This window comes from Panthera leo, chromosome A1 (assembly GCF_018350215.1).
Source record: "Panthera leo isolate Ple1 chromosome A1, P.leo_Ple1_pat1.1, whole genome shotgun sequence".
Lineage (NCBI taxonomy): Eukaryota > Metazoa > Chordata > Mammalia > Carnivora > Felidae > Panthera > Panthera leo.
Genome location: NC_056679.1, coordinates 18,114,608 through 18,131,513, shown reverse-complemented (window position 1 = coordinate 18,131,513; position 16,906 = coordinate 18,114,608).

The window sequence follows — 16,906 nt, the reverse complement described above, 5'->3', positions numbered from 1 at the left end:
TTTGGTTGGTTTTAAGAGCCACAAGGGGAAGTCTGGTTGCTAAAGGGAAAGGAAGATAAGAAACTCTAGCTCTTTTTTTAAGAAGGAGCTTCAAGCAGTTCTGTTGCAGAAAGCCCTACAACTCATCTCTGATTTAATAATTATATTTTCTGACAGTTCCCCTCATGTACCATATCACTTATTAGCTGAGTGCCAGCTATCTCCTTGGTGTAGAACAGAACTCCACCCCTCCATCTCTTGGAGTAGAAAATTCCAGAAAGATGATGGTGCTTGGGGGGAGCTGGAGAGTCCTGTAAACAAGCCATTAAAATGATGTTTAAAAACAAACAAAAAAAGATCTGTCCATTTCAGAGTTAATTTTAAAATATGTATTTCAGAACAATGGAGGGATTTGAAAAAAACCTACCAGCTGGACTTCTAAGGGGAAACAATGCCTGGTACATAGCAAGTGCTCAGTAAATAGGTATTGAGTGAAGGTTCTCAGCTCCTTAAAAGAAAGCAATGATTTGCTTAATTTTCGGCTAATTGTTTAAAAACAAAGAATACACGAATATGTCCATTTTTCACTCTCATACTGGCAAGCTTTATGAGTTAAAAGGAAGAGGAAGAAATGGAGCTTCGGTGAGTAGTGATGTCCATGAGTGGCAATGACAGAATTGGTATAAAGAAGGGAAATCCTGGAGTCTGAATCTGTGGCCTGAACCAGACTCTTGAGACATCTGGTGGGACAAACAATTCCTCGGGAGAGGTCAGGCCACAGATCAGAGCACAAAGCAGCCTGCCCTTGGATGGCGAGATAAGGTGACATATGGCAGAGGGAAAGAGACCCTTCTAGGCCCTTTCAACAGGGCCAGCTAAGGGGTGGCCACAGATGTTTGGACAGCCAAGGGACTTGCAGAACATTGGGCTTTTTTCCCACCTCATCTGGAGCTCTCCTTCTTGCCAGATAACCTGGCAAGTCAATAAGTCTTTCTAGACCTAAAGAGGGAAGGTGTAACTCAGCATTCTGACCAATGATCTAATCAGATCATCGACCCAAAATGCCTGAGGTCAGAAAGTCATCACCTATTGCCAAAACATTTAGGTTTCCAAAAGGTGGCTCTGAGTAAATTGCATCCTTCTGAGGGCAGTGATAACCACACTCAGAGTGTGCTGTCTTACTCACTTTTTATTATAACTAGACACCAGGTAACAGCTCGGCAGAGACATTATAGAGTAATTTCAACTGCAGATAACTGGGTAGAATAGAAATACTTCAAAGTCCTTTCTTAGGCTGAGATTCTTTTGTGTGATTGCTTTCTATTCTCACCTTACATTCCCATATTCCACTCCATTAACAGATGCTGGGACCAAGTACGTATAAATGGATGATGTTCAAGTCAGACATGGAAGGAAGAAACATCTAACCACCGCCGCCCCCTCCTCAATCTATTCCCTCTTCCTTTGAGAAAAAAGTCGTATCAGTAACAAAAGTTCAAGGTAAGTCTCCAATAGTGCCACTAGTGTTTTATTTTTGGTGAGAGAGGCTTCCACAAAGCGTAATCCAGAGCTAAATCCAGAATGTCATGTTCCCTGAAGCTCTTTCCTAGATAAGGGATATTATCAAATTGCCATTTTCTACCCAGCTTTGCAGGTCACCAGATTTCTCCTAGTCCAGAGACCTTGAAGCAGAAAACAAAAATGGGGTAATCGTAATCATGTGACCTTGTTGGGGGCTCAGTGCCTGCTTTGCCCCATGAAGAGTGAAGAAACAATAGAGTCCATTATGCAGAGTGTCCCCAACACGAAGCTACCCCAGAGTGTGTTAAGTTTTTTCTTTCAGTAAGATTTTGAATGAGAAAAATAATCTGATATGGTTCCACAAACAACAAATTTTTAAACTTTGTGGTGAAGGCTTATTTCCTTTGACCTTGACCATGGCCAACATGCTCCATCAAAATAACCTTGGGTTACCGGGTATGGATGTATGGGCTTGGAGAGAAATAATAACGGCAAGGACTTGGTAAAAACAGTAATAAGAACAAGATGGAAGAAAAGCAACAAACTGCACCAAAATGGAATGTTCCATTCAGGAAAAAAATCTTCATGGATTTTTTTTTTTTAGATCCACTATTTTGGACTTTCAAAAGTGAAGGCAACATGTTCTAAAATGCTTGGACTGAGCTCAAACAGACTGTGTCATTTCATCTTGACAGAGATCTCTTCCAAAAAAGACTCACTGAACTACTCTGGATATGAATTAAATTCCTTCTGTTGAACAATCTCAACTTTTAAATATTTGGGAGAAAACTCAAGTTGACCAAAAATGCATTTTTTTTTTCTTGCTTGATATTCCTTCTGTATGATGCACTGTTATTAGTGAGGGTTTAACATTTACCTTTAACGTACCAATTGCTTATTGGAGAAAAAGTGATGGCAGTCAAACAGGAAAGTACTACAAATTAAGTTTTTGTTTTGTTTTGCTTTTTGCCCATTAAACTTTAGACTTCATTTTTTTTTTTTTTACATTCTATAATATGGTTGGGCATTGGCAAATTTACTTGTTTCTTTGACAAAAATTCTTTATTATGTATCTAACATATACCAATTGCTAAGTACCAGTAATTCAGACAGAAAGGAATGAGACTCCTTTGTTTCAAGGGATCCCTGGCCTGTCGAGGGAGATACATTCACAAGCCAGGGATGACAATACAGGATAATACCTGCCTCTTTAAAGGAGGAGAGGGGACAGGAGAGGGGACAAATGAGCCTGTACTGTGTGGGGAACAGAGATCTCAGGGACTACCATGAAAATGTGATTTGTCCATAAAAATCACTGTGGCGATGATTATAAAAGAAATGACCCAAAGGCCCATGCTAAAATATCTTATGAAGTTATACATCATGTAAGTGTTCAATGCGTCATGCTATGGATAATTTTTTAAAAGTTAGCAAAGTATTCATTCATTTGCTGCTAGTATATTTCCTTTCTTCCTTTTTAATAAAAAGAAAAAAGGACATATTCATGTGTATGCAAAGTCACTTCAGCTCAAAATAATATTCATTCGTCCATGAATGGAAGGAACAGACACTGAGCAGCCTGCAGAAGGCGCTAGAATTTCTGTTACATTCGGCCCTTTACACACTCATTTTCGAGAGAACTGTCTTACTAGATTTCCAAGAGTGAGTTGCTCATGGTGCACGTTCGCTGATCCTCCAAGATGGATACATTTTGGGTCAAACGTTTCTGCATCAAACAGGAAGTTCCTGTTCACGATGTCTTGCTCATAATGGCTGAGAAGGTGATCAGGGTCTCTGGCACCACTAGAGTAAGTGAACACGGTCGGGCACCAATCAAACGCCGGGGTGTTACATGAATGTCTCCTTATTGTTTCACAAGGGGGTGTTGGTGACATTTCTAGAGGAGGCACGGTTCTTGGCATTTTTCTCACGAGAGTGCCCTCTGCTAGCTCGATGAGGGAACACCTCCCATCTGATTAACGAAGCAAGAGGCAGCGGGAGAACAGTCTGGGAGGCCAGGGAAATGCACTGCCCTCTATGTGGCTGCTTTTGGGTGATGGGTGTGCCCTGATGTCACGATATTCTCAGCTAGAGCCATTGGGAGAACGGGCAATGCGAATCTCCTAGGTTTACCCATAAGTTCCACCGAAGGGGAGTTAAGTTACATTTTTATTTTCCTAGGAACCCCCCTTCTTCTGTGGGTAAATATGAGTAGCTGTTGGCATCTACAGAAAAATGGGGCTTATAGGTATCAATTTGGAAGTTTCATCTCTCTGGAGAAATTGCAAGATGGAACATCATTTTTGATAATAATCTCTCGTTGCGACGGAGTCACTGGAGGGAAAGGGGAGCTTTGCTGTTGGTCCAATTCGTGGTTTAAGTACCAGGGTTTATGACACCTAAGAGTATGCCTTTTAGAGAAAGTTTGATTGGCTCTTCAATTTTCATGGGGCGTTCACCCATGTGTAGGAAAGTCAGTCACTGTGGAGGGGATGATGGAAGTTGAAAATACAGTCTCTGCTCCAAAGAGTTCCTAGCATAAGGAAAAGGGCCGTTCATTTTTAGACCTTAAAGAAACCTTAAAGGTGATGTGGTCTAACCCTCACGCTGTAAATACAGGGAAATTGAGGCTCGAGGAAGCCACTAATTTGCTCCAGGACACATAGCAGGTGTTAGAACTAGTATTCAGCTCTTTATCTATGATCTTTTAAAAACAATGCATTGGCTGGGGCGCCTGGGTGGCTCAGTCGGTTGAGCGTCCGACTTCGGCTCAGGTCACGATCTCGCAGTCCGTGAGTTCGAGCCCCGCGTCAGGCTCTGTGCTGAGTGCTCAGAGCCTGGAGCCTGTTTCAGATTCTGTGTCTCCCTCTCTCTGACCCTCCCCCGTTCGTGCTCTGTCTCTCTCTGTCTCAAAAATAAATAAACGTTAAAAAAAAAAAAAAAAACAATGCATTGGCCTTTCTATGAAAGGGGGTAGGGTTGGGGGGAGACGAACTCTTTGATGATGTGATGAGCCGGGTATCAGAAAGGAGAGCTCTCCACCTACAGGTCTGGGACTACTTATGAGTAAATGCTGTGCTTTGCTTCCCACCATAACCAGCCTCCAGTTGAGCAAATCTTGATGGTTGAATAGGGTTTCACTTTCAACCTCAGGCTGACAGAAATGGTCATGATTCACCCAAATTCCCTGTGAACAGAAACAACTTGACTTCTCACACCTCCGGTGAAGGCTGGACAGTAAATGGTAGATGGCTTCTGGTCTCAGTTCCAAATTTTTCTGGCCCATTTGATATTCTTGAGAGCATATTTCAGATTGACCATATGTGCTGTGAACAGCATCCACATCTCACCAGTTGACATGGGGCAGCCATGGCTGGCTGGTAAAGCCAGAGTTCTACCTGTGTGTGGATAAATTCACTGTGTGTCGTATAGGAGTCAAAACTCAGCTTGGCTGTGGAGTGGCTTAAGACTGGTCATCTTTCAGTGCTCTAATAAAAATAAAAACTCCACAAACGGCTGCGTTCTAGACTTGGTTTAGAGTTGTACTCAGTTGCCTTGACAGACGAGAACGCCCAGGAACAAACAGGGAGCTAGTATTTTCTTCTGAAGGGTTTTGAAGGAATCTGCTTGTCTTATAAAAATCTTGTTGAGGATCCTTATATGTCAATGGCATTGCTAGCTGCTCTGAGATAAGAAATTCAGAGTAGGAATCATTCGGTTCCAGGTTACAGACTCACCCCAACTTGCGTAAGCTGGAATGTGAAATTTGTTGGAAGGAGATGAGATTATCACTTGGAGATCGGGGCAGAAAGAGGATCCAGGGTGCATGAAGGCCTGGAACAAGGAATTGGAGCAGAATCGGGAACAAGCATCGTCCCTGAGGAGCCTCTGTGGGCCATCTGCTTCTCTCTGTGGATCGGTATCATGTCTGCCTTTATAGACTGGCTCTTCCTGCGTTTCTGGACCCTTGTTCCACATCACTTCCCAGTCTCAGGGCTCTCAACTGACCGATGCAGGTTATAGGTCCACCTTCCAGATTTCGGAGAAAGAAACACTAACAGTTTCAGCTTACCTAGAGATTGGCTCTCCCTTTTCACCTTTGGTTTAACGAACCCTGGCCAGGAGCTCAATGGCATGTCGAACGATCGATCTGCTGGGGCCAGGTCCTGGGGTGGGAGAGGTGATTCTGCGAGGAGGGTGATTTGAGCTAGGCAATTGCCCTTCAAGCAGCTCCCAAGAGTTGTCATTCTAGGAAGGAGCTCAGAGTGACTCATAGATGTTATAGCTGTCATATTCGTTCCCTCAACATCTTCTTAAATTTAGCACGGTGAGCACAACTGTTTTACAGATAGGAAAATGAAGGCAAAGGGTTGTCAGTAAATTGCTTATGTCAATTTGAAACCTGAGTCGCTGGCTCCTGACTCAGGCATTGCAATGTTAAATATTTGTCTCTTGCACAGCAAGGGCTGGCTAGCTGTGGAGGCTCCTTGACTTTCAGAGAGGGGTGGGGAAGCTTGTCCAGATAATCTGCAGCGAATCCAGGCAGAAAATGAAGTAGGCCCATGGCTCATGCTATATCATTTCTTACACACACACACACACACACACACACACACACACACAGCTCTTCCCCAAAGCACGGCCTGGCTCACCAGGGAGTATCCTGCTACCTTGAGAAAGTGTGGCCCCAGGTCAAATGGTGGTGGCTAAGCTCAGTCTGGTTGAGCCTGGCACTTTTCATTGGTAAAAAAACAAAAAAAACAAAAAAAACAAAAAACTTGTTAAAATTCATGTTGAAATATTCTTCCATCATTCTGAAAGTATGCACTTTGCTCATCTGAAACACATAACCAACTTGCCAGTTTCTAAGTTGAAATCTGTGTGTGCTGCCCAGAATAACATTGACTCAGTATTCCTTTTAACATCAAGCTTCGGTAACGATTCCCTCCCCTTTCGGGTTTCCTCTTTGATGTCCCCTTCACAATCTTTTACCCAAAGGTGCGCACACACGCATACGCGCGAGCGTGAACGCGTGTGCGTGTACAACGACAGATATGCACATGCCTTTTCCCTCCTGCACGTCCCAAGTTGCAAGGAGTAGTGCACACAGCGTTTGTGGACTGAAACATCTCTGAAGCTGACCATCTTCACGTCGGAGGTTAACAAGTCGAGGTAGAGACGAGCCAGTCCTTCCCTACACTGTGTACCTCTCTCCTCCTCTGTGGAATTTCAGTACTACCGACCGATTGCTACGTGCCGGTTTGTTGTGGAAAAGGTTTGGCAGCCCATTCAGGGAGATTTCAGCCAGAAAAGGTACATACGCTTTTCTTAGAAAAGAGGCATTAAGTTCTAAGGGAATTAGTGCAACGATCCCTTACTTCACAATATAGTTTACGAACGACCCTCGGACAGGCGGAAAGGAATTCTGAGGCCAGAATACAGGTCCCAGGCTTCATCATTTTTTTTATTCAAAACACCTGCGGAGTGGTTAATCTTTATGAGACTCTCGTCTCCCAAGCACATGTAACAAGAATGAAAACACCGAACCCTCCCCGCCCCCCCCCCACCCCAGGCCCTCCAGATGTGGAGACGTTACTTGAGTCAGAACCTTCTCTAACAGTCTTATTTCTAACAGTCTATCTACCGCTCACAGCTGTTATTTTTTCTTTTGCCCCAGCCCCTTTCTGGACCCCACACCCAACCTCATTCCCACCCTACCTCAAGCCACTGAGAGGGCAAATGCGTTTCTTTCTGGCCATGCCTCTCTGGCACACAAATAATACACGAGATAGCAATAGCGACAATTAAGATCCCTGAACCTTTTCTATAGGACAGTCACAGTGCTGGGGCCACAGCAGATGCCATTACTCCTTGCTTAGCCCCGGGACATAGGTTTAATTCCCAGGCTAGGACGTAAGATCTGCCTGCCTTTAAGACGCATGCTTTCAACCATTAAACTGAAATTTTCATTCACAACAATATTTTAAGTTTATTTATTTATTGGAGAGAGAGAGAGCGCGCGCATGAGCAGGGGAGGGGTAGACACACACACACACACACACACACACACACACACAGAAAATCCCAAGCAGGCTTCGCACTGGCAGTGGAGAGCCCAACAAGGGGCTCGAACCCACGAGCCGTGAGATCATGACCTACGCAGAAACCAAGAGTCAGAGGCTTAACCGACTGAGGCCCCCAGGGGCCTCAAAATATAGTTATTTTGAGTATTTATTTCTTCAGTCCTCTATTCCAAAGATATCCGGGTGAAGCAGAACATCGATGGGAACTCCGGAAGGACCATTCTCAGACTTCAGCTCCAGCTCTGACCTCCATCCGGCCCAGACCCACAGAGCAGCTGACATTTCCGGGCCCAGATAAAATGTCTGGAATGCACTGTGACAGAGAATGCCAGCCTCGAATGTACAAAGAACCATAAAACGTGGGATTGGCACAACTTCTCCCTCGCGGTGGATTACTTTTGGTTTCTATTTTTCCATTCCCAGCAAAAACAGGTGTGCCTTCCTGAAGAGACAAAGTGAATCCCAGAACATGTGAGTTAAAGAGAATTACTTTTAGGTGAATATCAGTGCTCTTTAGATTCATAGGGGAGGGAAATCCCTGAGTGAGATTCTCTCTCTCTCTCTCTCTGGCCCCGCTTGTTCTCTCTCTCTCTCTAAATCAACTTAAAAAAAAAAAAAATTCACAGGAGAAAAATAAATAGGAAATCAGAACCACAGAATCACAGAGTCTTTAAGTTGAAATGATTTTAAACCTCCTTTTTGTCTAATTGCTTTTATTTTAGAGGCAAAGAAACCTAACAGAGAAGAAAAATATCTTAACTTGCCAACTCTGCTCTATTCCATGAGGTTGGATGTAATCAAAACACATTTGGAGATGTAGCACAGCTTGATAATCAGCCTTTGAGGAAAAACTATAGCTTTTGATAAAATTATAGTAAAATGCACAATTTTATTGGTACTCAAAATATTACTAGTATCACTATATAATATTAAGGCCTAATAAGCCTCAAATGAAATTATTAGAAGAGACTGTTCAATAAAAAGCCACTCTATTGGGGTACGTTTCATTCAACTTTGGCTCCACAAATATCGTTTGAACACCTACTATGTGTCAGGCACAGAACAAGGTGCCATGACTTCAGAAATGAAGGCACAGTTCTTTCCGGTTAAGAATCTATAATCTGGTGGATAATCACCAGCTTTGAAATGTAAGTTATGGAGACAGCCTTTGTAAACATTTTAGTAATTTTGCTAGTTTATCAGAAGTTTCAAACCACCTCACATCATTTACGTGGAAAGTCACGCACACACACATACACACACTACCCTTCCGATACATTATCAGTGTCAAAACTGAAAGGTCTGAGGTTTTACCCCCCTTGCAAACTAAGAAGCCAGTCTGTAACAGTCTCATGGATGCTGGTAAAGGACATGAGACACCTGAATCAGAGACCGAAGATTATATTACTCACAGCAGTAGTAAGAGGCTGATCTGCTTATTTTATCAGTAGTGGGACCGTGCTAGATTATTGTATAGCTACGATGCTCAGACTACCAAGATCAGGCCCCACGTTTTGATCACATGATGAAGGGCACAGCTTCTTTAAATTGTGGCTATTTTGAAACCTTTTCAATTACATAGGTTCAGAAAAGCACCTTTGGAATGCATTGACTGGCAACTTTGAAACTGACAAATGAATAGATGGATGTGGGGGCTTGACTTCTATCACTCAGAAGAAGGGCACCGAGGTTCTACCACATGGCAGAAGTCTGATAACCCTTTCACTTCCTTATTTTAGGCCTTTAAGGCAGAGATTTTAATATCCATCTCAGAGGCCAGGAGCTGAGACGTACGTGGATTAAATAGCAGGCCCCAGGACAAACAGCTAGCGAGTCTCCGATCTTCGTTTGCCATCACTGCTTCTCCTTCCACCAACAAACAGCTGTACCCACAAAGATGCATCATACCTCACCTTCTATGGAGCCGTGCAACTCCAAAGGTTTGTGTGTAAGTGCATAGAATAGCCATAACACGTAAGTTTATACACAGATATGTGGCATATATAATTTTGAGCAACTATTGTAAGGAACGTTTCCTTCCCGATCGTTCCACGGTTCGCTCGCTCATTTTCTTGGTCTTTATTCAGAGGCTATCTTCAGGTGCTTTGTTCCCTTTGGTACTTAGCACCAGCTAACTCAGTCAGTATTTTCCTCATTTATTGTGTTTCTAATCTGTTCTGCCTTCACTAAAATCCAAGCCACACGAGGACAGGAATTTTTGTCTGTTTACTGTTGAGTTTAAAATAGCTTCTGGCAAGTCGTAGGGGATCAAAAATATTAAGTGAATGAATCATGAGCATCAGGTCTACACTGCCATCTGAACGTGCTGTGTATGGGAGGCTCGGCTTGCCTTCTGGAAAGGGGTGGGGACTTTGGCCTGTAATCACAAGAGTTGAGAAGTGTTTCCCCCAAGTGAATACCACCAAAGAAAACAACAAGGACTCTCTGCCCTTGAGAGATTCCAAACTAACTGGGGAGACTAAACATATAATGCATGAAAAAAAAAATAGACTAGATCCACAGAATAATATGTCAACATCAACCGTTAAATCCAGCAAAGGCTGGTTTCAAAAAGTGGTAAGTCAAGGAGCTTTATCAGAAAGTGTTTGTCATGGGACGCCTGGATGGCTCAGTCGGTTACGAACCTGACTTGGTTTTGGCTCAGGTCACGATCTCATGGTTTGTGAGTTCCAGCCCCACATTGGGCTCTGCACTGACAGTGTGAACCTGCTTGGGATTCTCTCTGTCTCTCTGTCTCTGTCTCTGTCTCTCTCTCCTTCTCTCTCTGTTCCTTCCCCCCTCCTTCCCAAATAAATAAATAAACTTTAAAAAAAATGTTTGTTATACAGGAGGAAATCAGTACATACCTGAACACTAGAAAGCATTTTTACATAGTCTCAGAAAAGGGTATGCACATACACACCTTATAGAATAAGTACCTTTGGAGAATACTTATGAGAAGGTCTCAAGCACATGTAGTGGGACTATTTAGTCTGTAATGTGAGCATGCAAAATATATTTCTCAGCAAATACTTTGTTCCTTGCATAAACACAGTTCCACCAAGGGGCAACTTAAAACAGCAACTTAAAAAAAAAAATAGAGACAACAGAAACTCCTAGGAACACTCTGAACAGGCAGAAGGTAATCACCAAACTGGAATCTGGACACCACCTGATAAAAACCAATTAAATTTTGTAGAGGTGGCAAGTGATAAAGGAAGTAAAGTTAACTGGAAAAGACCTGCGATGGTTGCTTCTAATCTTTCTGCTGTTCTGTATATTTCTCTCCTTTTTATTTTTTTCCTTTTCCCATTAAAGCTTTCCCTCTCATTTCTTGCATGAGTAATTAAACCTTAACCTCAGGTAGAAGTCCTAAAGGCAATTATCAATAAAAAACTAACCACTTAACTAACGGGAGGTAACTTCTGTTTCCATGCTGACTCACCACGTGGTCTTAAGTTGTCTATAAATTCTTTGGAAGAAATGCACTGCACAAAGCAGGAGATATTATGGAGCAGGTACTACTATTATTCGTCTAAAAATAACCCCACTTTCACTTTTGATGTCTAAAGCTTCTATTCTTTCTCTTTCTTCCTCTCCCTACTCATTGAACCTTCCAGTAAAGCGATGAACAAGTCCATGGGGGTTCAAGTCAAGATTCACAAGAAAAAACCATACTGATGTGCATCTACACAGTTGTGGACATTAGAGAAACTTTTATGAAGTGTCCAACATACTGAGATAGTAAGGGAATGTGCAAAAGTCTAGAAGAATATTCCAAAAAGGTGTTTTCATTATATTATACTGTATATTCGTTTAAATACAATGCACGTGACATGTGGCCAAGTTCCAGAAGCATAGTCACAAGACACGGCTGCTTCTTGAGACCAAACTACACATGTATTAGGACCCAGTGACCTTGATCTCATGGTAGAAATGTCTCCTAAGCCCATTGCTCTTCACTTTGCAAGTCAGAAATAAGAAGTACTTAGGGGGGCCTAAGCGGCTCAGTCAGTTAAGCATCCAACATTGGCTCAGGTCATGATCTCACGGTTTGTGGGTTTGATCCCCGCGTCGGACTCTGTGCTGCCAGCTCGGAGCCTGGAGCCTGCTTCGGATTCTGTGTCTCCCTCTTTCTGCCCCTCCCCTGCTGGCATTCTGTCTCTCTCTTTCAAAAATTAAAAACAAAATTAAAAATTAAAAAAGAAGAAGTACTTCATGGTGGAGACTACACACAGAAATACCTTAGTGTTGCATGATGCTAGACTGTTCGCCCCTGTGGTAAAATAGTTGAGGACCTCCAACAGATATACAGAATAAGTACATTTCAAGAACATTAATGAGAAGGTCGCAAGCATGTGTATTGGGAATGTCCTGTCTGTGATATGAGCACACAAAATATATTTCTCTGCAAATACTTTGTTCCTTGAATAATTTATAAATTACTTGACATATGAAATAGCATGCAAATTAAAACATACAGAAATAGAACAGAAATTTCTAAAAATAGAGCATTTTAAAGAACGGCTTAAGGATAAAATAGGCAATATTTTTTATAAATACATTTTTAGTCTTTTTTATTTTTGAGAGAGAGAGTAAGAGAGAGAGAAAGAGAGAGAGAGAGAAACAGAGCATGAGTAGGGGAGGGAGAGAGAGAGAGAGAGACAGAATCTGAAGCAGTCTCCGGGCTCTGAGTTGTCCGCACAGAGCCTGATGCGCGTCTCGAACTCACGAGCTGAGAGTGAGATTATGACCCGAGCTGATGTCGGATGCTTAACTGACTGAGCCATCTCAGGCGCCCCTAAAATTGGCAATATTTCTGAATGCCTTGCTAACCATGATGGCTTCGTTTTCTCATTAGCTAACAGCTCAAGGCTCAACCTAAGCTTTGGCCAAGGTTCACCTTTAATGATAATGAAAGAAATCCGTATTTCAAATAGTCCTGTGGATAATGCCAAATGCTTTCTGCCCAGATCTTCTCAGGTGTGATGAGCCCCTCAGCATCTTGCTCACGGTGAGGTGGGCAAAGAGCCTGTACTAAGAGAAGGAGAAGGGTCAGCTCTGCTGTCTTCCTTCCTCCGGCTTACATCACTGGGTTATCTTTCATCGGGGGCTCTTTGAGGGGTTACTTTCAAGCCAGTGTTCTGTGATGGCTGATTTAATGAACACTAGATCATATAATCCATACACTTTTTCAATAAAGGCACATGTAAATGCCATATGCTGTAATATTGAAAGTGACAGAAACATGGAAGCGGCTGTGTTTCTGGGTTGCAGACCTCCTCCCTCACCTGCCTTCTGCTTATTGACTCAAGGAGCCATGCCAATCCGTATCATGAACGGTAATAAAGCTCAGGATCTTTCTTAATTGCGGGGGGGATAAAGAGAAAAGATCTACTATATGGTTTTATAATCATTTGTGTGAGGCATGCACATTGGGCACCACTGCTCTAGGAATTTTTCAAATAGGAGTTCCTCTTGATTTTGAAAACACACTTAATGATGCTGGTAACGTGAGATTTTAATTTTCAGACATCTGCGTCAAAGTATCAGACTAGGATAAAGCTACCAAGTCAGGACCAGTCTTGCTTTTCTCTACTGAGGTGACAGTGTAGCCAAATGCCACATTTTACTGTCCTCATGTTTTATTCTTTTTTTTTTTTTTAGTTTTTTTTTCTTAATGTTTTTATTTATTTTTGAGACAGAGAGAGACAGAGCATGAGCAGGGAAGGGGCAGAGAGAGAGGGAGACACAGAATCGGAAGCAGGCTCCAGGCTCTGAGCCATCAGCACAGAGCCCGATGCGGGGCTCGAACTCACAGACTGTGAGATCATGACTTCAGCCGAAGTCGGACGTTCAACCAACTGAGCACCAACTGAGCCACCCAGGCGCCCCCTCATGTTTTATTCTTATCCCTGTCACCAGCTGATAATAGTTGTTCCTCAGCATTGCTGGGTCTATAATCACTACTATTTCTTTTTATTTTTTTATTTATTGAAAAAAAATTTTTTTAATGTTTATGTATTTTCGAGACAGAGCGAGACAGGGCGCGAGTGGGGAAGGGCAGAGAGAGAGGGAGACACAGAATCCGAAGCAGGCTCCAGGCTCCGAGCTGACGGCACAGAGCCCGACGCAGGGCTCAAACCCATGAACCGTGAGTTCACGAACTGAGCCGAAGTCGGACGCTCAACCAAGCCACCCAGGCACCCCTATTATTTCTTTTTAAACAGTTATTAGTGTAAGCTATTTCTTTGGCCTATGACTTATGGAAAATGTGCAGTCAGTAATCTTTTGACTAAACAATTAAAGGTGTATTAAGAAATAAACTACCAATACATGCAACAACTTGGGTCCATTTCAAAGGCATCACGTTACGTGAAAAAAATCATCTGCAGAAGAGTATGATTCCACTTACCTGAAATTCCAGAAGAGGCAGACTAATCCATCATGATGGAAATCAGGATGGTGAGTGTCCCTTCAGGCACGGAAAAATGGGATTGACTGGGAAAGGACAGGTGGGAACTTTCTGCGGTGATGGAAATGTTCCCCATCTTGACAGAGAATTGGATTAAATGAGTGTATGCATGTTTCAGAACTAATTTATCTGTACGGTTAACATTTAGGCATTCGATTATATGTAAATGATGTCAATAAAGTCTGGTGCCTAGTAAAGCAGTTTCTTATGATGACATCTTATTCTTATCCAGCACCTGAAGAGTAACTAGTTTGTTTAGTGAAGTTAGTTCCAAAGTGAGGAGGATCCAACTGGTAAAATCTGCACATTAGAGTCAGGATCTATAATCACAATAGGTATTGTTTTACTGCATATTGACTGTATGCTAAGTACTATGCTATTGCTATCGCTATTGAAGAAAACAGACATAAAACAACAACAACAACAACAACAACAAAAACCTTGAGTAATTTTGCCAAAGATATGTAAGCAACAAATGGTAGAGTTGAACTTGGAACTTGGGTTTCTCTCCTTATGGAGCCCCTGGCTTCAACGACTAGGAACAAATATGTTCTCTTAGAGAACAATATGAGAATTGTAAGTCTTTTCAAGGATGCAAAATAAAAAAAAAAATCATTTATTGAGTGTGCATTTTGTGCCAGCAACCATGTTAGGTGCTTCCTATCGTTGTTTCTGCAGAATTACTATTATTATCTCCTTTTTTTCCCCAGATGATGGATTTGAAGCTCAGAGAGGTTAAGCAACTGGCTCAAGATCACACAGTACATGGAAGATCTCTGATTCCATTCTAGAGCCGTGAAATTGAAGCCCAGTTTTTTTTCTACTTTCAGTGATTCTTCACTAGAAGGTGCATCAGAATCAAGGGTAGCAGTTTTTAAAAATCACACATTTTGGGGCCTACCTTGGCTACTTTTCTTCTGTAGAGTAAAGGAGGACTTGGGCATTAGTTTCTTTACAGATCCCACCAGTGATGCTCAGGAAAATCCTACCTGAGAACCACTGTGCCAAGTCGTCATTGGTTTCTCAACAAGACCACCCCCCTCTTAAAATGTCTATGCATTTCTTTTATTATAAAATTTAATACAGGGGCGCCTGGGTGGCTTAGTCGGATAAGTGTCCAAATCTTGATTTGGGCTCGGGTCATGATCTCAGTTTGTGAGTTCAAGCCTCACATCGGATTGGGGATTGCTTGGGATTCCCTCTATCCTTCTCTCTCTGCCCCTCCCCTGCCCCTGCTTGTTCTCTCTCTCTCTTTCTCTCTCTCTCAAAATAAGTAAAATAAACATTAAAAAAAATTAATACAGAAGGGGCCCCTGTATAAACAGGTAAGCCTAAACATCAGTAGATCTTGGTTTTAGACTCACTTCTGCCACTAGCTGGCTGTTAGGGCTTTAGGCAAAATCATTAAGATCCTTTGGACCAGTTTCCTCCTTTATAATATTAAAGATGGGGCACCAGGGTGGCTCAGTCGGTGGCTATGTGTCCAACTTTGGCTCGGTCACGATCTCTCAGTTCCTGAGTTCAAGCCCCACATTAGGCTCTGTGCTGACAGCTCGGAACCTGGAGCCTGGAGCCTGCTTCAGATTCTGTGTCTCCCTCTCTCTCTGCCTCTCCCCTACTCGCACTCTGTCTCTTTCTCAAAAATATATAAAACATTAAAAAAATTGTAATACTGAAGAGTTGAACACGCTTATCCTTAACATTCCATCTTGCTCTAACATTCAATCAATTAAAACTAATCCTATTTTTTTTTAATGCTGTAACCTCCTTTGAGGTGCTGGAAGGGACCTTGGGGTGTCTATCAGGCAAGTCGGTGGGAATTTGTTGAAATACTGAATATCAACATAAAAAATAACTTACTTGTAGTGATGGCCTCTAGGGGAACCTAGAGATACCATTGGTTTCTAGACAGACTGACTTGACAGAGAATTCCAAATCTCTGTCACTTCAAGAAACATTAAGTGAAAGCCACAATTCTGTATTTCACGCCTACAGTGTCACGCGTGCAGGGCCATCTGGGTATAAAAGAGGTAAGAAGAGCAGAGAACTCTGCCGCAAATAGAGTTCCGGAGATGCACGAGAGAGACGGAAGGGACTGGCAAGCGGGATGTGTCCAGTCGGTGCTGACCGTGATGGGCCGGGGCAGCAAAGTTGCAGGATGCTGCCATCGGGTCGCCAGTGAGCTGGTTGGCACAGAAGATACAGCTCCAGGGCTCTTGGCTTGCTGTGTTAGGCGTGGAAGGCAAGCCACAGACAGGGAGGCCTGAGCTCGAGAAGAAACAAGACAAAAGCTGGAAGAACAAGAACGAATGCAGGTGGGCAAGGGCTGGAGGAACGAAGAGAGGACGCCCACCGTGGTGGCCGCACGTGGAGTGCACGGGGTGTCTGAGCGCCCGCGCGCGGGGCCCCCAAAGACCGGTGTTGCGGAGGATGACCAAGAAACCCCGGCACCCACAGGGCTTCGGCTGGCGCCCGGCAGGTGCCTGCTGCCTCCCCTCTCCTGCTGGGGGCTCCTCAGAGCTGAGCGGAAGCCAGGGTGTTGTGGGGGAAGGGGGGAGCCCACACAAGGGTCGGGTTTGGGTGAGGGAGGGCAGGGCCTGTGCTGCCCCCTGGGGGCGGGCAAGCCTAGAGAAGAGATTGAACTTTGACTCCTTTCCTCTTGCTTCTTTCTCTTGCCTATGGCTCCCTCTTGTCTTTCCGGTCATGCTCTTGATAGCCTTGATGAAAAGTTGAAGAGGTGCATCTTTTCGGGGAGTGAACTTAGGGGGCCTGCTCTCTCCCTTTGGACTTGGGCTCTATGTATTTTCTGCTCTCCCAGGAAGGGATCTCGCGGGTTTGTTTTGTTCTC